The sequence below is a fragment of the Peromyscus maniculatus genome, chromosome 9 (assembly GCF_049852395.1).
Source record: "Peromyscus maniculatus bairdii isolate BWxNUB_F1_BW_parent chromosome 9, HU_Pman_BW_mat_3.1, whole genome shotgun sequence".
Classification (NCBI taxonomy): Eukaryota; Metazoa; Chordata; class Mammalia; order Rodentia; family Cricetidae; genus Peromyscus; species Peromyscus maniculatus.
In genome coordinates, this window is record NC_134860.1 from 1 (window position 1) to 25,094 (window position 25,094).

Sequence of the window (25,094 nt, forward strand, 5' to 3'; positions counted from 1 at the left end):
TGGAGAGAAGGATGACATATGAAATAAAAAAATACTTAAATAGAGATACGTAAGCAGTGGGTGTGATTGATAGACTAGATATTGCAACAGACTACAGTGTCCAGAAAGTTTGTAATTGTTGAAAAAGGAGGCTACAGGCTGGAAGGAGAAGGATGGATATGAAAGCATGCCTTGAGAATATGACAAGTGTTCTAATTAGCTTTCTATTTTTGTGATAAAAGTTCAAAAAGCCAATCTGGGAAAGTGAAGGGTTTATTCACCTCACAGGTTACAGTCCATCATCAAGGGAAGCCAAGGCAAGATCCCAAGGCAGGGGCTTGAAACCACAGAGAAGGCTGTTTACTGCTCTGCTCAGCTAGTTTTCCTCTGAGGTCCAGGTTCACTTGCATACCCACAGAGGGCTGAGCTATCTTCCATCAGTTAGCCACAAGAAAATGCCAAAGAAGCATGCTTGCAAGCCAGTTTGAAGGAGTCAAATCCTAAAATTCCCTTAACCTTAACCTCTTAACCGTAGGCTCCCCCATGTGCTTGATCACTTCAGAGAACTCAACCCTCCTCCTCAATGATCATGACCAAATTCTTTGGCATGCCTTTTCATATTATTTGGTATGGATGTGAGGAGGGTAAGAGCCAATCTTAGGCAGTGTTTATAAAGTGAGTGTTCAACTCCCAATGGGTGATTACTGAAAAAATTCTTATGAAGCAGAGAGAAATCTCTAGCTTTGGAAGGAGGAGGTGCTGAATGACTTCCCCTGTGTCACAGGAGAGACTCCTGGAAAGAAACCGCAGCTTCTGGTCAGTTCATGGAGAACTAATTAGCAAGGAGGCAAAGGCTGTGCCCCATGACATCAGCAGACCCTTTCCTGGACATTCTATTGTATCCTGGAGAGCTCTTGGAATCCCCAGTGATGTCACTAGTGTTTTGCAACACTGACTGCCTTGATGTCATTTGTTCAGTGACCACAAGCTTGGCCTCTAGACATGTTATCCAGACACAGAGGTCTGTTTGGCAGAGGGAATGGACTGCATGGAGAGACCAGAGTGAGGCAGAAGGAAGCTGGTCCTGGGTCTCCCTGGAAAACATGGTCCTGTGGAAGAGGCAGTGAGTTTTGGGAAGGGGCTGGGGAGCTTTCTGGATGTGGTGGGCTTCAGCTTTCTAGAGCGAGGGCTCAAGAACTGGGAACTTCTTGGAAGGAGGCACAGAGGAATTAATGAGATTTCTGTACTATGACTGGGTTTCACAGCCACTGGAGTCCTTTAGTTATGTGCCAGTGATAATAGGGAAAGGAGAGTAGCCTGGAAAACCCCGAGGTTCTTATTCTTGACATCACAATCACTAGTATGGCAGGAGCCCCCAAGTGCTGCTGTCTTCCAATGATCCCTGGGGTTTCTGAATTACCAACTGTTGATGGCACACAGGTCTCCAGTTCAGCCTGTACCTGGACTGAGACTGTCCCCTTCCTGCCAGCTCTGGATGTGCTGGACTGTCAATGTCTTTGTGAATCTGATGACTATGTTTTGCCCCTGCATGGCTTTTCCATTAACATGAGACTCTGAAGCATAGAGCAAGGGACTTGGGCCTCCCTGTACTACCTAAATGATTATAGCAGTAGCCATTATCTCCATGCATCTGAAAGCACATGCCTGATGGCTCTGTAGCCAAGGTGTATCCTCTACAGTTTGAGTAAGCCTTAAGAGACTGTCCAGTGAGTCCCCTTGTGGAGGGAAACAGAGATAAATAACTGACATCTAAGATATCTACCTACCTACAGAGAGATGGGAAACTGGCATCCACAGAGGGGGAGACTCAAGTCTGAGCTTTCAAAACCTGCCTGGGCAAAGGCTCATCTGTCAGTCACTTTCTGTGTATCCTTCAGTGTGTAAGGATTAACTGAGATGAGGTAGTGTATTGGAAAGGTGTTGTGCTTTGACTTCTAGAATTGGGTATTACTGAGATAGCTCACCTTGTCTAGCATGACTTGTCAGTGTGATATAACATCTGAAAAGACATAGTTTGCCTCACATCACTCATTTCTTCTGGTTTCCATCAAGTACACTTTTGAAGACACAGTCTAGACTTCTGGTGAATTTTCAATCCAGACCAAACATGGTGCTAGTTCTTCATTTCAGGACTGTCAGTAAATTCCAAAGTGTGAAGTGGGGCTCTGGGAAAGGTCTATGGTAAAGTACCCCTAATAACCTGTCCTCTTGTGTCCTTTGCCTGCTTCTCTCATGCTCCGATGGCTCTTGTAATTTAAGCTGGCTGTGTCACCTTTCCTAAGGGCATGTGCATTGTCACAGTTGGCTCCAATCAAAGAATTTGGCTCTTGTGTAGCTCTGGGGTTAGCACCACCGCAGTGACACACTGCATACTATCCCCATGACTATTACACATTTGATTTTCTGTGAATGCCTTTGCATATCTGTGTGTAGCCTCTCAGTAGCCATTCATCTTTCCTCAAACCCCAGTGCAGGAACGGAGCCTTACACTTGTGCAAGAGTTTGCTCTTATGTCTGAGGGCTCCCTGGGGAACTCTGGTTCTTAGTATCCCCAGGCAGACATGTCACTAGTTGATGACCTTTTGGTATTTTATGAGGGCTAGAATGTATTCTGCTGATGATTCGGGATAATTCTCCTCATTGATTATGGGACTATCTTTGTTCTGACAGGACATCCAAAAATCTCCCACCACACCCACATACTGTATCAGCCTTGGGGATTCTCCACAATGTGCTTGGTTACTTCTGGAGACTGATCTTTCCTCCCCACCATCCTGACCTAATACCCTAGCAACCTTTATTTCTCATGTTATTAATTAGAGATCTGAAGAAGTGATGAGCCATTTCGCCAGATGTGTTTGGAATAGAGACTTCAAATTCCCATATATGAAGTAGTAAAAATATTCTAATGAAGCAGAGAGAGATCCCTGGCTTTGTAAAAAGGATGTACTGAAGTTCTTTCCTTATGTTTCTGGAAAGGCTCCTGAGAAGGGCAACATGGCTTTTTGTGAATTGCAGAACAGCTAGTTAGTAGGTAGGTGAGGGCTGATGGACGTGACCCTAGTAGTCCTTTCTCTGCAATTCTGTCTTATCTTGGAGAGCCCTTGATATTCTCTGTGATGTTACCAGTGTTGTGGCAACACCACATGCCTGTGGGGTATTCGTTCAGTGCCCATAGACATGTTGGTAAGACTGAGTTGGCTGCTTGAGAGAGAGAATGGAGAACATGGAGAGACCAGAGAGAGGCAGAAGGAAGCTTGCCTTTGGTCTTATTGTAGAGCCTGGAGAAATAAATGGTTTTGCAGAAGGCACAGTGAGTCCTGAGCAGGGGATTGGGAGCTTCATGGAGGAGGTGAACTTAAGCTGGGCCTTCCAGTATGGGCCTCAGCATCTGGGAGCGTCTGGGAAACAATAGGGCCATTCAGCTTCTCCGGGCTTCTTAAGAACAGACATAGATTCAAGAGTCTCTGATGGTGAGTTTAGGAGAGCCGTGAATTATTCAGGCTGCAGCTGCCTTTCTGGGAACTCCTTCATTTCATTCAAACTGGCAAAGAGGGGCAGGAGGAACAGATGAACTAAGGAGCTGTCCCTCTCTGAGTAGGGTGTTGCTCCACTTCATCCTAGTGGATTCCTACAGTTTTCATGGGAATCTAACGCCAATAAGAAGAGAGGGAAACACCCCTGGCCATCTACCAGGGCCCCAGACATTCAGATTCTTTGGGTCCTGGGGAAGTGTGATCAGGACTTGGTGCTGCTAAGTTCTAGGCACAACAGGATTTACCTGCACCACATCAGATATGAGCTGACACTGTCCTTCAAATCTACATGGCTGGGCTAGCTTATGCCTTCCAGAATCAGGAAACTGCATTAGGGAGGGAGACACATGCCTAGCCATGGTGCTTGATACTGTAGCGGGGACATTTGGAGTAGCTGTTGGCTGCCAGCAGCTTTGACCATCCTTGCAGTGTTGTGGTGGAAAAGTTCCCATCAGAGGCCCTGCCCCTTACTACAGAGGCTAGGTCCCAATACAAGCCTGAGTCAGTCATCTGCATGCCAAAGCTTATGTTCTAAAGAAATGGAGGAGTCCATTCTGCTTGATGGTTTGGGGAAGGCTCCATCCCATATTCAGAATTATACATGTTGCAAGTTTCTGAAACAGCACCAGGCACATTGTCCAATGCCAATATTCTTGGTGAAACACACTGCAGTGACCATGTTCATCATGGTGGTGTCAATGGTGACATCTCTGGAGTAGGATTTGCATCCTGGTGCTGTTGCCTGAAATCCCACTTGTATGACCCTAGAGAAATTTCAAATCTAAATGAATCCTTTTTGCTTTGAAAGCAATAGGAGGCATCTAGCTGTTGAAGACAATGAAGACCACACATTAGTCATCCCAGTTCTTCCTGTTGTAGGAAGGAGTTTTTTCCCATCACAGGATATATGGAGTAAGCAATACATGGTCTGGAGGAGTTCAAGTCAAACTTCACATGGTGTGAGACAGACATCCTCCTCTTTCTGACAGGACAAATGTGCTGTCATTTTAGGCCTTTCTCCTTTTCTTTAAAGAGCACCCATTTTTACCTATGGACCCTTTTTTTTAACCACAGTTACTATCAAACAAAACATAATTATTTGAATTTCAAATCTTCAATTATAGAAAAAGACCAGATTTTTAAAGTACTGGATTTCTAGCTGCTCCCCTTTTACTCAACAAACCACAGACTGGTATTTCATCCTATTTTAGCTATGCATGGCCATAATGCAGCCACTGAGAGTCATCATGACCATGAGATCTACAGCTGATTCCCATGTACCTGTTGATTATTGCCACTCCTTCCTTTCAATCTTAATGGAGCCATTTGCTCAAGAATGTTAGTACATAGGATTAAGACTTTGATGTCTATTTTTAGTTGTCAACATGATGACATCTGGGAATAATATAACCCAAAAATAGAGGGAACACCTGTGGTCTATTTCTGCTTAATTTGAACTACTTTATTGTGGAACTTTGAGGAATGCAGTCACACCTTTAATTCAGATCTTTAATCCAGATGTAATCTGAACCACTCCTTCTGCTGGAAGTCTATAGAAGGACATGGAAAAAGGAAGCTTTCCCTCTTTCTCTGCTTGCTCTCACCTTGTTAGCACATCCATTCCTTCACTGACATTAGAGCCTACTTCTTTAAGATTACAGCATAATATGGCAGACAGCTGAGACACTCAGTCTAAGAACTGAGAAACTACTAGATTCTTCGACTTCCCATTCATTTCCAGCCATTGTTGGATTAGCTAGAACACAGGCTGTAAGCCATTCTAACAAATCCCCTTTTAATATAGAGAATAATTTTAAAACTTCTGTTACTCTAGAGGCCTGATAATACACCAGGCACATAGAGAGGACATTCTAGAAGAGTTTGGATCTCATAATAGTCTTAGCTTACTTATAATTTCTCCATGGCCATCTTCTCTTAACCGTAGCCTTCCTCAGGTGCTTTCTCACTTCTGAGAACTCAACCCTCCTCCTCCTCCACATCATCCATTCCTTGGCATGCTTTATTTCTTATAGTATTGAGTATGGATGTTAAGGAGAGGAAGGGCCATTCTTGGGTAGTGCTTATAAAGTGAGTGTTCAACTCTCCATGGGTAAAGTAGTGAAAGGATTCTAAGGAAGCAGAAGAAAATTCCCAGCTTTAGAAGGAGGAGGTACTGAATGGCTTCACCTGTGTCACAGGAGAGACTCCTGGAAAAGAAATCTCAGCTTCTGGTCAGTTCAGGGAGAATTTATGAGCCAGGAGGCAAAGGCAGTTCCGTGTGACATCAGGAGTCCCTTCTCTGACAATTCTATTGTATCCTGGAGAGCAGAGCTCTTGGAATCTCCGGTGATGTCAATACTGTTGTAGCAACACCAAGTGCCTTTAGGATATTCGTTCAATGCCTATACAGTTTGCCTATAGACATGTTGTCAAGACTTAGGCATCTACTTGGGAGAGCGAATGGATTTCATGGAGATACAAGAGCAAGCCAGGAGGAAGCTGACCCTAGGTCTCACTGAAAAGAATGGAGAAATCAATGGTCCTGGAGAAGATGCAGTGAGTTCAGGGAAGGGTGTGGGGAGCTTTCTGTATGTGATGGTCTTGAGTCTTTCATGGCTAGGACTGAGCAACTGGGAGCTTCTGAGAAACAACAGGCCTTCTCTGGGTTCCTGAAGAGCAGACCCAGATCAAGGGTTCATGATGGTTAATATGACATAGGAATTGACAAGGATGTAGCCTTTGTGCTGGGGATCCTCTGCTCTCACTCTAAGTGGGGAAGGAGACACAGAGGAATTTTTAGATTTCAATACCATCATTGCACTTCACCCCCACTGGAGTCCTTAGGTTGTGTGCCAGCAATAACAGGGACGTGAGAGTGCCCTGGCAAAGCCTGAGCTTGTCTTACTTTACATCGTAGACACTAGCAGGGCTGAGGTACCAAGTGCTGCTGTCTTTCAGTGACCCCCTAAGATTACTGACTTCCCAGCTGTGGGTGGCACACAGGTCTCCAGTTCAGCCTGAGAACTGTTAGATTCCTTGGACCTGGACTGAGACTGTCCCCTTCCTGCTAGCTCTAGGTGTCCTGGACTGTTAGTGAAGATGGCTTTGTGAATCTGTTGACTATGTTCTGCCCCTGCTTGGCTTTTCCATTAACATGAAAGTCTGAAGCATCATGCAAGTGATTTGGGCATCCCTACACTACCTGAGTGCTTGTGAGAGTAGCAATTATCTCCAGGCTTCTGAAAGGACATGGCTTGTGCATCTTCTGTAGCTGTGAATAAGCCTTAGGAGGCTGTAACCAGGTCACCCTGTGCAGGGAGACATGGGAAGCCAAGTAACTTCTGAGACATCTACCTCCCTATAGAAAGACCTGAGAACTGACATCTACAGAGGGAGAGACTCAAGTCTAGTCTTTCAGAACCAGCCAGGGCAAAGTCTCATCTGTCAGTTACTTCCTGATCATCCTTTAGTGTGTCAGGATTGACTGAGATGAGGTAGTGTGTAGGGTAGGTGGTGTCCATTGATTTCTAGAATTGGGGATTACTGAGATACCTAACCTTGTCTAACATGGTTGTCAGTGTGCTATAACATCTGAATGGACATAGTTTACCCTACATCATTCATTTGTTCTGGGGTTCACCAAGTATATTTCTAAAGCCACAGTTAAGACTTCTGGTGAATTTTCATCCAGGCTGAACATGATACTAGCTCCTCATTTCAGGACTGTCAGTAAATTGAAAAGTGTGAAGTGGGCCTCTGGGGAAGGTCTGGGTCAAAGGACCCCAATTATGTCTCATTTTGTGCCCTTTGTCTGCCCTTCTCATGCTCGGATGACTATTGTAATTTAAGCTGGTGGTGCTCCTTTCACTGCCCACAGACATGTTGGCAAGACTAAGAAGGCTGCTTGGGAAAGAGAATGGAGAACATGGGGAGACCAGAGGGAGGTGGAAGGAAGCAGGACTTCAGTCTCAGTGTAAAACATGGAGGAATAAATGGTTCTGGGGAGGGCACAGTGAGTCCTGAGCAGGAGTGGGGAACTTCTGGAGGTGGTGGAGCTTGAGCTGGGCCTTCCAGTAGTGGGGCTCAGCATCTGTGAATTTCTGGGAAGCAATTGACTTATCCTGCTTCCCTAAGAGCAGACCCAGAGTAATCGATTTCTGATGGTTAGTTTGTGAGAGCCATGGATTTTCAAGCCTACAGGACCTTTTCTGGAAGATCCTTAATCTCATTCCGAGTGGAAAGGAAGGGCCAGCAGGAGCAAAGTGATGACTAATTAGGTGTCCTCTGGGTAGGGTGTTGCTGCACTTCATCCTAGTGGATTCCATCAGTTTCCATGGGAATCTGATGCCAACAAGAAGGGAGGGAAACTCCCCTGGCTACGCACCAAAGTCACAGACATCCAGATACTTTGGTCCTGGATACATGTGATGAGGACTTGGTGCTGCTAAGTTCTAGGGACAACAGGACTTACCTGCACCACATCAGATATGAGCTGACACTGTCCTCCAAATCTACATGGCTGGACTATCTTATGCCTTCCAGGGCTGGAGTCTGCATTAGAGAGAGAGGCACATGCCTAGCCATGGTGGTTGAGGACGGATACTTAGCTCATGGGTACCAATTTGAGGATAGCTGCCCTACTCTTTAGGGCCCTCAGTGGATTCCTAGCATTTGCTCTTCCTGGGGAAACACTATGCTTGATCTTTAGTGTTTCTGGGGTTGTGTACCCCTTATTCCCATCTGAGCTCTCTGGAATCTTCTCAGTTCCCATTGTGTCTCCCCACAAATCTCCCTATGGTAGTCCTCAACCTAACAGAAGGAGGGTTAGTTGTGGAGGACACTGTGCATTCCTGGCATTTTATTTTCCTTCCAGAACATCACCTTTAGAAAGAAGCTCCTGCCTTTGGGCAGATCTGCATGCAGCAGACTCCTGCAGATTACAGGCTCTCTGCAATGTGCATCTGCTTCCTGTGAGGAGATTTTTTCTATTGTAAGAAGATTTAGGAGTTGAGGAGTTGAACCGAGGCTGGTTTCTGTTCTTTAGCAATAATCATATCCTTCACTGCTTTTATTTTGTAGGCCCCCCTAGAGGGTCTACATTCAGTTTCTCAGGTTGCTCACATTCACCTGTATCTCATCAGAGTCATGTATATGTGCCCTGAACTGTTACTCAGACATTGCTACATTGTTAATTTTTTTCCAAAATGATATATTTAGAAAATTGGAGAAATGTGTCGATTTTCTTGCCCAGCACAGTGTATTTCTCAGTTCATCTTCTGGTAGATTTTAAAAGCTGAGAATAAAATCCAGGCCCAGGTGCACTCTGACCCTTCTCCCTTAGGGAATGCAGGGGATGACCTGAGCTGAAAGGTCACGCTGGACTGTCCCGCTGACTAGAGCTGGTTCAGGCTGAACAGCTGACATAGCAGGTCCCCACCAGGCCTGTTCCCTAACTGACTTCCTCCTCTAGGTCAGAACATCTCCAGTCTGAGTTTGAACAGGCCACAGCCCAGGAAGAGAGCCTCCTGCAGACAGAGCTGCTGCAGCAGGAGCACTAAGTCTCACAGGCAAGTGAGCCACCACTGCATCCATCCTCAGCAAACATGGCATTGGTGGGAGACTGGGGGCTCTTGACCTTGGCTTCCTGTCTTGATTTTGTCTGGCCTGTGGCCCAGCCAGGCTGCTTCTGGGTCTGATTTCCTTTCCTGCTCATATAGCAGATCTTGGGAGAATTGAGGAGGACAAAGAAGCCATGGATGCCTTGAACCTATGACATTCTGTACTCTCTGATCAAGGCCTCCTCCTCAGAAGACACTCCTTTAGAGCTGTGAACTCTCCAGTGAGGAAAATACCAGCTGTCTTCCAGGTTATCCAGCCACAATCAGATCTATGGGTCTGTTGACTTAGTACTCCTAAAGAAAAAAAGCATCAAAAATGAGCTTGAGACACAGAAAACCTGAGCCAAGAATTACTGGAAACCCTGACATTCAATAGCAAATGGCCCCTGTGAGGGATATTACAACATGGAGGGAAGAGATGTGGTGAACAAGATATTTTCTGACAGTTTAATGTCGATGGCTTTGGCAAGCTGACTGAGTTCTCAGCCATCCATATGTGGTGTGAAACGTGTTGGTGTCAAGCTTTTGCATTAGACCACACACTAAAGCATTTCATTCTCCAGTTGAGTGTTGAAGCTGATTCCATGTCATGCACAATTGTTGCTGAAGATACTGCACCAAAGAGACCTCCACTGTCAATCATTCCCTGTGTTAGACATTTTTCTCCATATGTGAAGTGAGGGGGTATTCTTCAGTTTCACAGCCTGGCCTGAAGTGACTGGTCCTGAGAAAGGACTTACAGAAGACATCTGAGTCATCTTTGATGTTCATGGGCACTCAGATGCTGCCCATGGATTTGTTGGGTCTCCAGTAAACACAGAAGTGTCTGAAAGAATCAAATAGTGACCAAGACATTACAGGATTAGCAGCGTGTGATAATTTATCAAAATATTCCCATAGGGGCACAAAGTTTGCTCTAGAAAATGTCTCATCCTTAGTCTCTGTGAGAATTTGACCTACAAACCCGAAAGAGTCATGACTATACTCGCTTTGAAAAGGCTTTTCATAATTGCTGACTGCCTTCCTTCCATGTTTCCAAGGCCAGCCACAGGCTGTAGGTCTGTGCTGCTAACTGTTCAGCAAGAGAATGCTGCTGACTTAATTTTTTTGTTTGGTTTTTGGTTGGGTTTTGTTTGCTTTGGTTTTTTTTTGTTTGTTTTGTTTTCTTTGTTATGGTTTGAGCTTTTGCTATTTATTTGTTCTTTCTTTTGTTCTTGTTGTTATTTGGATATTTTGCTAAGGATATTCATTGTTTATTGACTGATCTTTTTAAGCCCCTGTTGAGTAATATTACTGTATTTTTATTAATAATAAAGTGATATTGAACTTTTCTGTCTTAGAAGCAATATCTTTGGTCAGGTGTGATGTCTCACTCTAGTAAGCCCCAGAATCTCCTGTAACATCAGATCACTTGGGTGCCCAGCTTGAGCTACAATAGTGGGTTCTCAGGAAGCTATGGCTACACAGGGTTTTGGATGCAGATGGTGTTGTCAACTCCGTGGATTCCCATTGCATAATGGAAAAAGTATCCATACTGTATCCTTGTTGTCATATATTTATTCACCCTAGCTATAGCATTCTGTATACCCATTTCAGGATGTGATCATGTGCACCACATGAATTAGAAACACAACAGTATTGCTGTAAAGCCCCTCAGGAAATGAAAACATTTACTAAAGGAGTATTAAAGAAATCCATGGCCTGCTTGCCACCTGGGGCCATGATGATATCCATGCCTGGTCTGCTGCCAAGGGCCATGTCCTGTCCATGGCCCTGACAAAGCTGTGGGAGTCTGTGTTGATACCTATGCATCCTCTACCAGTGAGGGTCTGGCAGCCACCTACAGTCTTGGCAACCACCTGTGACCATGTTGGTATTAAAGGGATATGCCCCCAAGTGGACATATGTGTCTTAGAAGCCTGTGCTGCCACCTAGGACCATAATGAAATCAGGGCTGGAGCTATTACTGAGGAGCATGTCTGGGTCCATGGCCCTGCCACAGACTTGGTCTATGTTGATGTCAGTGGCTCCTGTTACTACTGAAGACAGGATAGGGATGCAAAGAATTAACACACTCTTCGCTGTCCTCAGCACTAGCTAGTTCTAGTCCTGTCCCTCACCCACTGCAGTACTAGGGAGAGTGGGTTCTGCACCTGGACTGAGCAGCACAGTAGAGCTGACCCTGTTGTTTGTGGTGTCAGTGAGCTGGCCCTGAGGCTTGGAGAGCAGAAGACCTGAGTCTACCCTCTTCTGCCTTGTGTTGGCAAGGGTAAGGGAAAGATGCCCGCCTCACCTGAGCAAATACCACCTGCAGCTGGTGGAAGAGTGGGAATCTGGGGCTTGAGAACAGAAGAGCTGGGTCAGCCTCTCAGCAGCTGTAGCAATTGGGTTTGTGGGCTTGGCACATCATCTCAGCAAAACACTAGGTCTGTCCCTTTGCTGAGTGTGGATAAGTCAGATTGGAGTGCATGAGGAAAGGACAATCGGTCTCTCTCCATTCTGCCCATTGCAAGGGGTGAGGTAGGTGGGACAGTGCTGGAGATCTTGCCTGGGTGCAGAAGATGAAGGAAACCTGGCAGCCTGACCATCCCAAGTAACCCCCAGCCCAGAACCATGGCTTTGACTTATCCCACCCTACCATCTTCTTTATCCATGGACTGCTGGAACAGGTAAAGGGCCCAGTTCTGAAGAGCTAAAGCTGCTGGATCTCTATGACACAAGGCATCATTAGAATATCCAAGAAGAGTACAAATAAAGGTCCATCATCTATAGTGTGGAGAAGCCAGGGAGGCCTGGAACACTTACAAGAAAAGATGTATGGACTAAAGGGTACACTGTGTAACTCACTGGGTCACACTAAAACTTCCTTGCCAAAACTTTGTTTGTTTGTTTTTAAATTTGGGTTTTCAGTTTTCCTTTTAAATTTTGTTTTGTTTTCGGGGAATTTCAAAGGCAGAGCTCAGGTGTGAAGGAATGGATAAGGGGAAGAGTTAAATTGGAATGCATGATGTGAAACCAACAGAGAATAATAAAATGTTTAAAATAAAACAGAAATTAGAAAACCAGAGCTATCTGCCCATGGTTTCCTTGGAATATAGTATCAATGATAACCAGACTGCAGACATAATGAATTACAAGATATGTTGGGACTTTTTTTTTTGGTGTTTTTGTCCTTAACTATGAATTGGTGCAATTTTTTTAAAAGATTTATTTCTTTTATTTATATCTATGGGTGTTTTGGCTGCCGCAGGCAGGCATGAACAAATGGCTCCCTTAGAGAGTGAAAGGAAGGAGTGACAATAATCAAAAGGTACATCTGAGTCAGCTGTAGATCCCATGGTCATGATGACTTTTATTGGCTTCTTTATGGCCATGGTTGGCTGAAATAGGAATAAATACCTGTCTCTGGTTTCTTGAGTAGTAGGGGATGAGCTAGAAACCCGGTTACAAGTCTCTGGCCTTTCTATACAATTGGAGAGTAGACATTGAAATAAGTATGATATGTGTGGAAACGGGTCCAAGAGGGACAAATGGGTCTCTTTGAAGAGAACGGGTAAAGGCCTCTCACAGCAAACATACTAGACCTGTCAGAAAGAATGGGGTTCCTCAGGCCATGTGAATATGGACTTTAAATCCTCCAGACCACTTCTTGCTCATTCCATGTATCCTGAAAAGGAAAGACAAAAAAGAAAAAAAAAAAAACGAAAAAATCAAAAACTCTCTCTTAAACAGCAGGGCCCAGTGAAGACTTCTGTGGGTCTTCATTGCATACATCAGGTAGAAATCATCAATTGTTTTCAAAGCAAAAATGGTTTATTAGGATTTGAAGTTTACTGAGGGTCAAAGAGGCAGGATTGGAGACAGCAGCAATAGGAAACAACCCATACTCCAGAGTGAAATCATGTTACAGAGCTCACCACAGACACTACCATGTGATGAGTGTGGGCACTGCAGTGTGTGTCTCCAAGAATAATGACAATAGACAATGTGCCTGGTGCTGCTTTAGAAGCTTTCAACATCCATGGCTCTGAAAATGAGATGCAGCCTTCCCCAAATCATCAAAAAGAATGGAGTCCTCCATTTCTCTAGAACATAAGCTCTGGCATCCAGTTGGTGATTTGGGCTTGTATTTGGGACATGGTCTCTGTAGTAAGTGGTAGGGTTTCTGATGGGAACTCCTCCACCAAAACACTGGAAGGGTGGTCAAAGGTACTGTCAGCCAACAGCCCCTACCCATGTCTACCCTGCAGCCTCCAGAAGGGACTTCAATAGTCAAATTTACCAAATTTCATTTCTGGCTTGGGCTTATTGTCACTCATTATTTTTAATATTGTTTCATTTTTCCCTCCATAAATTCTATTAAATTATTCTTCCTACAATTGAAATTTCACTTTGGCCATAGAATCCTATTCATGGAGGGTCAACTTTCTTCGCAGTAAGCTGAGGTTTATATTTTCTCCTTTCTGGCTTGCTGTTATGGCTCTTCTCGGCTGTCTACTTGAGACATAGTTGAGGAACTGACACCATCAGACTGGCTTGCAGGCATGCTTCTTGGGCATTTTCTTGATTGCTAATTGATGGAGGAGAGCTCAGCCCTCTGTATGTAGTGCCATCCTTAGGCAAGTGAGCCTGGGCCATAGAGAAAAGGTAGCTGAGCCGACTAGTGAGCAGTGTTCCCCTGGTTTCAAACCCCTGTCTTGAGATCTTGCCTACGTTTCCCTTGATGATAGACTGTAACCTGTGAGGTGAATAAACTCATCACTTTCTTAAATCGGATTTTTACTTTTATTATAACAATAGAAATCTGTCCAGAACTTGCCATATTCTCAGGACATGCTCTGATGGTCCATTCTTCTCCTGCCAGCCTGTATCCTCTTTTTTTTCTTCACTGTACAAAGTTCCTGGACACTGCATCTGTTGCAATATCTACTCTGACAACCATACCTCACTGCTTATGTAACTCTATTATGGTATTTTGTTAGTGTGATATAACATGTTTCTCTAATATGGCATGCTTCCCTAATTTTCCCTCTTTAAAATTATCTCTGGATTTTCCTCCTTTATCCACTTTTAGTATCCTTTGCCCCACAATAGAACACTTATGTCAGATTATTAAGTTCCACAGAAATGGGTGATTTATTGTATTAACCTTTTCCAATTCAAGATTTAGAAAAGCAAATTAGAACACTGTACGTGTTGGTGTGTGTGTGTGTGTGTGTGTGTGTGTGTGTGTGTGTGTGTGTGTAGGCACTTACATCCCACAGCTTATATATTGTGAAGTCCAATTTTATGACATGACAAAAGCTAGGGTTCCAAGAGGAGGGAGCCATATTTCTCAATTTTTCCATATGATCAGGGTGTAAGAAAGCCTGTAGAGCATTTTCCTAAGTATTGATTAACACAGGACACACCAGCCCATTGTGAGTGGGGTCACTCCTGGTCTGTTGGTCCTGGGCTGTTTAAGAAAGTAGGGTGAACAAGCTGTTGTGAGTGAGCCAGTAAGCAGCACCCTCCATGGGCTCTGCATCAGCTCCCGCCTCCAGGATCCTGTCCTGTTTGAGTTCTGGTCCTCACTTCCTTCAGTGGTGAACAGTGATGTGGAAGTGTAAGTCAGATTAACTCGTTCTTTCTCAATTTGCTTTAGTCATGGTTCTTCATTGAAACAACAGAACCCTAACCAGGACTGTGCATGTCAAAGGACATTGTTCAGGAGTTGGCTCTCCCCTTCTACCTGTTGAGACAGGTCTCTCTTGTTTCTGGGATGTACTGTGTGCTCTAGTCCAACTGATATTCCAGCTTCCAGGCAATTTCCAGGTCTCTGCCAGGAGTGAAGCAATCACAGATGCCTGCCACTGTTCTGACTTTTTAGGTGAATTCTAGGGTTGAACTCATGAGACTTGTACAGCCAATTTCTTTCTCAATTAAGCCATATCCCCCCAGTCCTTACTGTATTTTAAAAGCAAACAGCTAAACACCCAAAACAAATGCAGGATTTAGTGACTCATGATGAATGGATGTCTCACAATCAACATGCAGATTTAACAGAGGACTTTCTGGTTCCTCAGAAGCCCCTCAGGTGCCCCATCCAATGGCAATGTTCTGTCTCCCATCAGTAGCAACCACTTTGCTGAGTCTTATAGTCACTTAATATCTGTTGCACGAATCGACTACTGAATCCTCAGGCCAAATGGAAGGTGAGATCATATCTCTAGGAATCCTCTGACTGAAAGCCTTTGAGTCCTTAGCTTGAAAGGCTCTCCAGCTGAAAAGCCTCTAGCTGAAAAGGGTCTGGTTCCTGTCTTCTCATGCCTTGTATACCTTTCTGTGCCCAGCCATATCACTTCCTTCCTAGCGCTGGGGTTAAAGGCGTGTGATTCCCAAGTACTGACATTAAAGGTGTGTGCCACTACTGTCTAGCTCTGTTTCTCTCCTAGACTGAATCAATCTCATGTAGTCCAGGGTGGCTTTGAACTCTCAGAGATCCCAAGTGCTAGGATTAAAGGTGTGTGTCACCATTGCCTGACCTTGCTTTTTAATCTAGTGGTTTGTTCTGTTCTCTGATCTTCAGGCAAATTTTATTAGGGTACATAATATATCACCACACATCACTGTCTTTATTGTCATCAAACTCTAAATCCCGAGTCACTTTCTTGTTCTTGAAGTTACTGTTTTTGTTGTCATAATACTCAGAACCCACACATTTCCCTTCTGTCTCCTTTGTCCTTGACAGTTCATCTGAGATGTGGGAGAACTCAAACTATTTGGTATGTAGTTCCTCATGGTTTAGGTTTTGTGACTGTATGCTCTATCTATGAAGTCTAACATGTCCGTCATATGTCCTGAACACTGGCAGCTGAATGGGGATAGGGATCACATTGGTGGTATAACTCAAGTCCATAGGTATACAGGCTAGGTGCTTTGCTATTTTATGAGAAGTCCTTGTAATTGCAGTTGCTGAACTTATTCAAAATTCGCAAGACCAACAATAAAATTATTCAAATATTTAAACCTATAATTGACATCTGACATTTGGACTTGGACATTTTAAAGTCTTACAATGTTATTATATTTGAGATTTTTCTATATACAAAGAAGATAAAATAGCTCATGTGTTCATTTTGATACTTGGGGTTCAAAGCCAGGGCTTTGAATTTTAAATTCTTAGTTCTCAGGGATAAAAGTGTTAACAGTATCATAATATTAATGTTTTTAGTTTTTAGGCACAGCATATGCATATAGTAACTGAGACAAGGAAGAGTATAAACAATCTGTGTTGTCTATCTAATGAAATTAATATTGTGTCAGTAAAGTGATGTAAAATTGTTTATGTGGAAATTAGTATACACACCAACGTCTTTGATTCATCCTTGACTAAAATCAGAATCAGCAACCAAGAGGAGGCCACACTGCTTCAAACAGGACTTATAGGGGAATGTTAGGAAGTTGGTAGTCCAAGTGCTTTGGAAACTGAAAGGGTGGTACTGTCATTCAGCCTTTATCTAGATGGAGAAGGAAGATCTTAAGTAAATATTTATAGTGCCATTTGCCACACAATATAACTTGAATCCATTATTCTGCCTCTTGTCATATTATTGCCTCTAAGCCATCAAAGTCTCTTCATTAAGATGAGCAAGTGCTTCCTCTAATATTTGAAACTGTTTTTAATAGTTTCATGACTACTCAAGAATGGATATTTGATAATAGCTTTTGGAATGAGTACTACAGGGAACTGGGCTTGTTTATAGAAAGTTGTAAACTGTGTTTGCCATCTGGGGCTGTTCTTGCCATGGATGTATTTTGCTTAGGTAATTGGCTGACTCTGATCTCACTGAACTGTCATTTTCAAATAAAGTTAAAAGATAACCTTGATATGTATTCATAACAAATACTTAACTCTACCTCATCTTTCCTATAAATTACACCAGGTAGCAAAATGTACATTAGCTTTCAGATAGCAGATGCTACTACTGTGTATAAACTTGATGTTAACTATTAATTAACCTTCTCTATAAAGACTTAAGAGGTAAAATGATATGCTGGTTTACTATAGTAAATTGCCTGACTTGACTTCTGTCTACAATATTTTATCCTATTTTATAAAACTGTTATGCAAATCCAGAAAGCATGGCTTAAGGGAGAGGTTCTCAATTTGTGGGCCATGACCCCTTTGGGGGGGGTGAAAGGACACTTTCACATGGGTCAAGTGTCAGGCATCCTGTATAACAGATATTTTCATTACAATTCATAACAGCATCAAAATTACAGTTATTAAGTAGCAATAAAGTAATTTATAGTTGGGAGGGGTCACCATGACATGAAGAGCTATATAAAGGGCTGCAGTGTTAAGAAGACTGAGAACCACTGGCCTAAGGAGAGAGGTGTTTATCCTGGTGCAATTCCAGTGAGTTCAATCCTCTCCCTGGCCAACCATCCCCTGCAAAATCAGCAGCCCCTAGCAGCACCAGCAGCACCTGCACCTTTTGGAGGAAAAGGTGAGTGACTGGTCTCCCAGGTGAACTTCCCCAGTCCCTAGGCCTTAGGCCCTGGGACACATCCCATGCCCCACTCCCATCTCAGCCCCAGCAGTGGGCCAGCAAGGAAGAGTCCTGCAGACAAGCCTCGCCACCAAAGATGCCACCCACTGGACTCTGTAACTCCAAGACCTACTCACACCCAAGCCCACTGAGTCCATCATCCTCTCCCCGGCCAATCATCCCCCTCAAAGTCAGCAACCCCTAGAGCACAAGCACTACGACACCAACTGGAAGAAGAGCAGCCCTGCATGAACAGCCTTCTCGGGCAACATCAGCAGATACTATAGGCACAAGACTACCTACATCACTTGGAAGAACAGACACAGGCAAAAACCACACCAGTTGGAAGAGCAGAATCCATAGGCACAAGAACACAGCCCATAGGCACAAATAAAGCCCACTCCAGCCAGAAGAAATGGATGACATGCTAGATCTAGGCATCCAATCCCCCCAAAACCTCAGCTGAGACAACCCTACCTGATCTGACAACCAGCCAATCACCAGAACCCTTGGCTATTCAGGGCAAAAGACAGTAAAGGAACAAAAGGCCCATCCAAGAAAGACATCACAAGGAACAACACCTGTTCCTATAATTATCCTAAACCCAGATTAGTAAACTGCGGTGTAAGAATACATTCAACAACATAAAGAGCAGTATGGCACCACCAGAAACTAGTGTTTCTACAACAGCAAGACCTGAACCTCCCAATGCAGATGAAACAGAAGAAAATGACCTTAAAAATGACTGTATGAAGATGATAGAGCCCCTTAAAGAGAAAATGAAAAATTCTCTTAAATAAATGGAGGAAAAGAAATGAAATTGGAAGAAATCAGTAAATCCCTTAAAGTAAGCCAGGAAAAAAATCACACAGGTGAAGGAAGTGGTTCCAGACTTGAAAATTGAAATAGAGGCAATAAAGAAAACACACACCAAGGGAATTCTGGAAATGGAAAATCTGGGTAAATGAACAGGAACTACAACTGTAAGTATAACCAACAGAATACAAGAAATGGAAGAGAGAAACTCAGGGATTGGAGATACAATAGAGGACATAGATTCATTGGTAAAAGAAAATGTCAAATCTGACAAATTCTTAACACAAAACGTCCAGGAAACCTGGGGTACCATGAGAAGACCAAACCTAAGAATATTAGGGATAGAAGAAGGAGAAGAATTCTAGCTCAAAGGCACAGAAAATATATTCAACACAATCATAGAAAATATTCCCCACCTAAAGAAGGACATGCCTATGAAGATACAAGAAGCTTACAGCACACCAAATAGCCTGAACCAAAAAAAGTCCCCTCACCACATAATAATCAAACCACCAAATATACAGAATAAAGAAAGAATATTAGGAGCTTCAAAGGAAAAGGGCCAAGTAACACATAAAAGCAGAATTACATCCAACATCTCAATGGAGACCCTGAAAGCCAGAAGGTTCTGGACAGACGTTTTGCAGACACTAAGTAAGAGACCATGGATGCCAGCCCAGACTACTATACCATAGATGGAGAAAACAGGATATTCCATGACAAAACCAGATTTAAACAATACCTTTCCACAAATCCAGCCCTATGGAAAGTACTAAAAGGAAAACTCCAACCCAAAGAAGTAAGCTGCACCCATACAAACACAGGCAATAGATGATATCACACCTGCAAAACTCAAAGAAGGGAAATACACACCACCACCACCACCACCAAAACCCAAAATAAAAGTGCTGTGGATATCGCTCTATATAAATAAAACACTGATTGGCCAGTAGCCAGACAGGAAGTACAGGCGGGACTAACAGAGAGGAAAATTGAGGGAAAGGACGACAGAAGGTGAGACCGCCTGGAGCTGCCGTCAGGACAAGGATGTAAGGTACCAGTAAGCCACGAGCCACATGGCAAAGTATAGATTAATAGAAATGGACTAAATACAAGAGTAAGAGCTAGACAATGATAGGCCTGAGCTAATGGCCAAGCAGTTTAAATAACATGAGTCTGTGTGTTTATTTTATAAGTGGGCTCTGGGACTGGCGGGACTTGGCGGGAGCTGGAGAGAAATTCTCTAGCTACATAACAGGAAAAGCAATCACTGGTCTTTAAGATCTCTTCATATCAATGGTCTTAATTCACCTATAAAAAGACACAGGCTAACAGAATGGATAAAAATACAGAATCCATCCTTCTGCTGCATACAAGAAACACACCTCAACTTCAAAGACAGACATTACCTCAGAGTAAAGGATTGGGAAAAGATTTTCCAATCAAATGGACTTAAGAAACAAGCTGGTGAAACTATTCTAATATATAACAAAATAGATTTCAAACTAAATTAACTAAAATTAATCAAAAGAGATGGAGAAGGACATTACATATTCATCACAGGAAAAAAATCCGTCAAGATGAAGTCTCAATTCTGACATTTATTCCCCAAATACAAGGGCAACCACATTTGTAAAAGAAACATTCCTAAAGCTTCTACCACATGTTAAACCCCACACACTGATAGTGGGAGACTTCAACACCCCATTATCACCAATGGACAGGTCTGCCAGACAGAAACTTCACAGAGAAAGAAGAGAACTAACAGATGTTATGACTCAAATGGACTTAAAGACATCTATAGAACATTTCACCCACACACAAAAGAATAAACCTTCTTCTCAGCACCTCATGGAACCTTCTCTAAAACTGTACACATAGTCAGTAACAAGGCAAACTTCAACAGATACAAAAAATGGAATAACCGGGGCTGGAGAGATGGCTCAGAGGTTAAGAGCACCGACTGCTCTTCCAGAGGTCCTGAGTTCAATTCCCAGCAACCACATAATGGGGAGGGGAGAAGGATGTTGAGTTCACAACCATCTGTAATGAGATCTGGTACCCTCTTCTGGCCTGCAGTCATACATGTTGTATACAGAATAAATAAATAAATCTTTAAAAAAAAATGGAATAAATGGAATAACCCTCTGTATCTTTTTTTTTTTTTTTTTTTTTTTTTTTTTTTTTTTTTTTTTTGGTTTTTATGAGACAGGGTTTCTCTGTGTAGCTTTGCGCCTTTCCTGGAGCTCACTTGGTAGCCCAGGCTGGCCTCGAACTCACAAAGATCCGCCTGCCTCTGCCTCCCAAGTGCTGGGATTAAAGGCATGCGCCACCACGCCCAGCCCTTCTGTATCTTATTAGATCACCATGATGCAAAATTAGAATTATCAGCAGACTACCAAAATTCTTGCATATAAGCAATAAGCCTCAACACAAGCTCCTTATTCCCCTCACCCACTGCCCAAGCCTAAGAACTAAATTACAGATTCTCACTAAAAACTGTCTTGTTGCAGGCCTGTCAGTCTTCAAGGACATCTCAGGCTATCCCTTTCTCACTGACTCATCCGCTGTGGGGCACACTTACCTAGATAGAACTGCTGCGTGGATATTACCCTTATATCTAAGTACACATAATCCAAATCCTGTTGGTCGTCATTGCATTCAAAGTATGGCTTTGACCATGTTACCCTCTGACATATCCTTTTTTTTTCACTGTCTTCTATAATTCCCCCTTTTACTATCCTAACACCCACCATCCCTACTATGAGACACTCTACCAAGAGCCATCAGCACACAATCACCTGCTAGTCAAGTACAAAGACTCACCACAAACTAATAGCACCCTGCACTTCCCACAAGCCAACACCTGTCAAGACATCTTGAAATGCATGATGAGCAATCACACACTACTGCTCCTATACCCAGACAGTGATTCAGGCCACAGGCTCTGCTTTTCATTTGAATGAAGCAGAACAGCCTGTGTCCCCATCTCATCCCTACCCAGGCATCAAGTTCTGCCTCTCAGATGCACTCAGGAAAAGTAGTTTAGGCATGAGGACACCATGGAGGTCATCCTGTCTCTGAGGAAAACTGGGATTGACACGGTGGTTTCAAAACAGTCAACTGAGAACTGGACATAATGACTGCCTGCTATTCAAATCATTATTGGTATAAGGGTCAGGATACCATGCAGTTCATTTCTCCCACAGGTTATTCTCTGTAGCTAAATTGTCAGTTTCTTTACCTTGTTCATCTTCTCATCCTGCTCAGTGAGGGTGGAGAATTGTGATGATGTCTTCCCAGTAGTTCCTAGAGGTAGATAAACTCAAGTGAACTTGTATAGTTGAATGTCATAGGACAAAGAGAGGTAATGCTAAGTGTAGGGTAAAAGAGCCAAGGAAATAACTCCTTGACCATGATTTGACTCTGAGAACAGGGCCAAAGAAAGAGCATACTGATCCTGACTTGATCCCAAGTCTGTGACCAGGGTCAGGAAAAAAAATACCACTGATCTCTGAGCATGCCTCAAGATCAGGCCACAAAATACCACCTATCCCTGAGCACAGAATTCCACCAATCTATGAGCTTTCCCCAAGATCGGGCTACAAAAGTCCCACAAATCCCATGCCAAACTGGATAGCTCCCCATTCCCAAGACCCCACACATTGACTTCTGCTCAGTTCCCTGGTACTTCTCACATAGACAGAGGCAGCCACCCTCTTGGTTTTTTCCCTCCCAATAAATATCTTGTGTGGGGTGTGTTGTATGGTGTGACTTTGTGGTATTTCTTGTCTCCTGATTGCTAGGATAATTTTCAGAGTAGAGCTGTAACACTTGCATTGGAAAACCTTCCCCTACCAAAGCAGAACTGTGACATTTCCACTGGGGAAACTTTGCCTGACAGGGCAGAGTTATGACACTTCTGTTGGGGAAGCCATTCCCCCTAAAGCTGTAATACTTACACTAAGTCCCAAGTAGAGGCCTGAGGAGGAGGGAATGCCTGGAACCCATGAAACCCTGAAAGAACAGGGCAGCTATTCTCAAGCTGGAGCATATAATCTATATCCCTGTCCCCCACCACAATGGCTAGATATGTACCTCAGCATCTACTACAATCCAATAGGTCCTGGAAGTCATAAGCTGGTCCAACCATGCTGGTTTGGAGGACAACCTCAGCTCATATCTGATGCGATGCTGGTGAGTCCTGGAGTCTGTGGTACTTAGCACTACCAACCCCTAACCACCTGTGTCTAGGGCCAAGAGCAACTAAATGGCTGGGACCTTGGTGAATACCCAGAGGAGTTATTATACATGCTATTAGCATCAATATCCATGGAACCTAAAGGAATCAGCTGAGGGTGAAGTTCAGCAACACCCTATCTGACAGGGATCCCTCATCTATCATCCTGTGCCTCTTGATGCCCTGTTTCCACTCTGAATGAAATTAAGGAGCTCCCCCAGCACAGTAGCTGCAGACTTGATCATTCCTGGATCTCTGCCAAACTAACCTCAGAAATCCTTCTCTGTGTCTGCTATTTAGGAACCTAGAGAAGCAGGATAGACCCATTGTTTCCCAAAGTCTCCCAGCTGCTGAGCCCCATTCCTGGAAGGCTCAGCTCAAGGCCTACCTCCTCCAGGAAGCTCCCCATTCTCTGCACAAGACTCACTGAACCTTCACCTGGAACATTTATTTCTTGACGTTTTATCCTGAGACAGATGACCAGATCCCTCTCTCTCTTCTCTAGACTGTCTATTCTCTCTCCCAAGTAGCTCTCTCAGTCTCACCAACATGCCTTTGTGAACCCCAGACGCACTGTGCAAATGCCCGAAATGGCAGTTGGTGTTGCCTCAACAGTGGTGACATAAAAGAGGATGCTAAGGGCTCTCCAGGGTACAGTAGAATGTCCAGGGAAGGTACTGTTAGGGTCACTGCCAACAGCCCTCATCTGCCTGCTAACTAGTTATTCCCCAATTAACCAGTAGTTACGCTTTTCAGAAGCATTCCCAGAGACACAGGAGATGCCCTTCAGCACCTCCTCCTTACAAACCCAGAGATTTCTCTCTGCCTCATTAGAACCTTTTCACTACTTATCTGTAGGGAGTTGAAGACTTAGTTTCCAGAAACAGCCCAGGATGCCACTTTCCTTCTTTAAGAGCTCTAATCCGTAAGATAAGAAATAAAGATTACTAGGAAATTAGGTTAGGATGATGGGGAGGAAAGCCCAGTCTCCTGTAGTGAATATTCACACTGAGTACTATCCACAGGGCTATTACAATGTGTGGAGATGGTGGGGGAATTCTGGGTGTCCTGTCAGAACAAAAGTAAGTCCCATAGGTAATGATGAAAATTTCCCCAAAAGCTTCAGCAGAATACACTACAGTCATCATGATGTTAGCAAAGGTGGGATCAACTATTGACAGGTCAGACTGGTGATAAGTACTGGGGTTCCCAAGGTGAGCTCTCAGGCACCAAGAACAAACACTCCCATGAAGAGAGATGTTATTCATGCACTTGAGTTTGAGGAAAGATGACTGGCTAGTGGGAGGCTGATCAGGGTGATGTAAAGACATTCTCAGAGAAAAAATCAAACATGTCACAGTCATGGGGAGAGTATGTTGTGTGTCACCGCTATGGTACTTCACCTAAAGCTACATAAAAGGCCAATTCCTTGACCTGGAGCCACCTGTGACAATGCATATGGCTTAGGAAAGGAGATGCAGCCACTGTTGTGTAAACTATCCTGGAGCCCGAGGAGGGCAGTCAAAGGGTACTTTGCCCTAAGAGATTTACCAGAGCTCCTCTTCATCTTTGCCAAGGGATAGTGCCTGCCCTACACACTACTTCATCTCAGTCAAAGCTGATACACAGAATGATATTCAGGAAGGGTCTAACAGATGAGACTCTGCCCTAGCAGGTTCTGAAAGCCCCGACTTGAGTCTCCCCTCTGTGGCTGCCAATCCTCCCATCCCTTTATAGATAGAGGGTGTCTCAGAAGTCAGCTGGTTTCCTCTGCCTCACTGCACAAGGTGACCTAAGAGACAACTTCCCTGGGCTTATTCACAGTTGCACAGGATGCAACTTGGCTTCAGAGCCTTCAGTCTTCTTTTATCAGAGCCAGAAGAAAACTGGTACTATCCACAAGCACTCAGGGAGTGTGGGGTGCCCAAGTCACTTCCTGGATGCTTCAGACCTTCATATTGATGGAAAAGTCATGATAGACAAAACTTGGTCATCAGATTCACCTACCCTTCCTCACTTACAGCTGAGGACACCCAGAGAAGTCAGGAAGGGGACAGTCTCTGTCCTAACACACTGCCTCTAAAAGCTCACTGGAGACCTGTGTGCCACCCACGCAGCTGGGACCTCAGAAACCTTAGGACTCACTGGCAGACAGCAAGGCTTGGTGACTCCTGCCCTGCTAGTGGTTGTGATGTAAAGTATGAGAACCTCAGGCTTTGCCAGGGCAGTTTCCTCTCCCTGTTTTTAGTGCAACAATTCCTAAAGGAATAGAGTGGGGATGAAGAGCAGTGATGATACTAAAATAGTCCCCCGATTCCTTCCTCACTCAGAGGGAAAGCAGAATACCTCC

General features: G+C 43.9%; 1 long non-coding RNA gene across 1 annotated transcript; it reads right to left on the reverse strand.

The window, feature by feature from the left end:
• Positions 1-12,389: 12,389 nt before the first annotated feature.
• Positions 12,390-23,524, reverse strand: LOC143267212 (uncharacterized). The gene is made up of 3 exons (XR_013042132.1): positions 23,133-23,524; positions 21,749-21,813; positions 12,390-12,821 (listed from the first exon to the last, which is right to left on the reverse strand). It is a non-coding gene; the product is annotated as an uncharacterized LOC143267212 (long non-coding RNA).
• Positions 23,525-25,094: the final 1,570 nt, after the last annotated feature.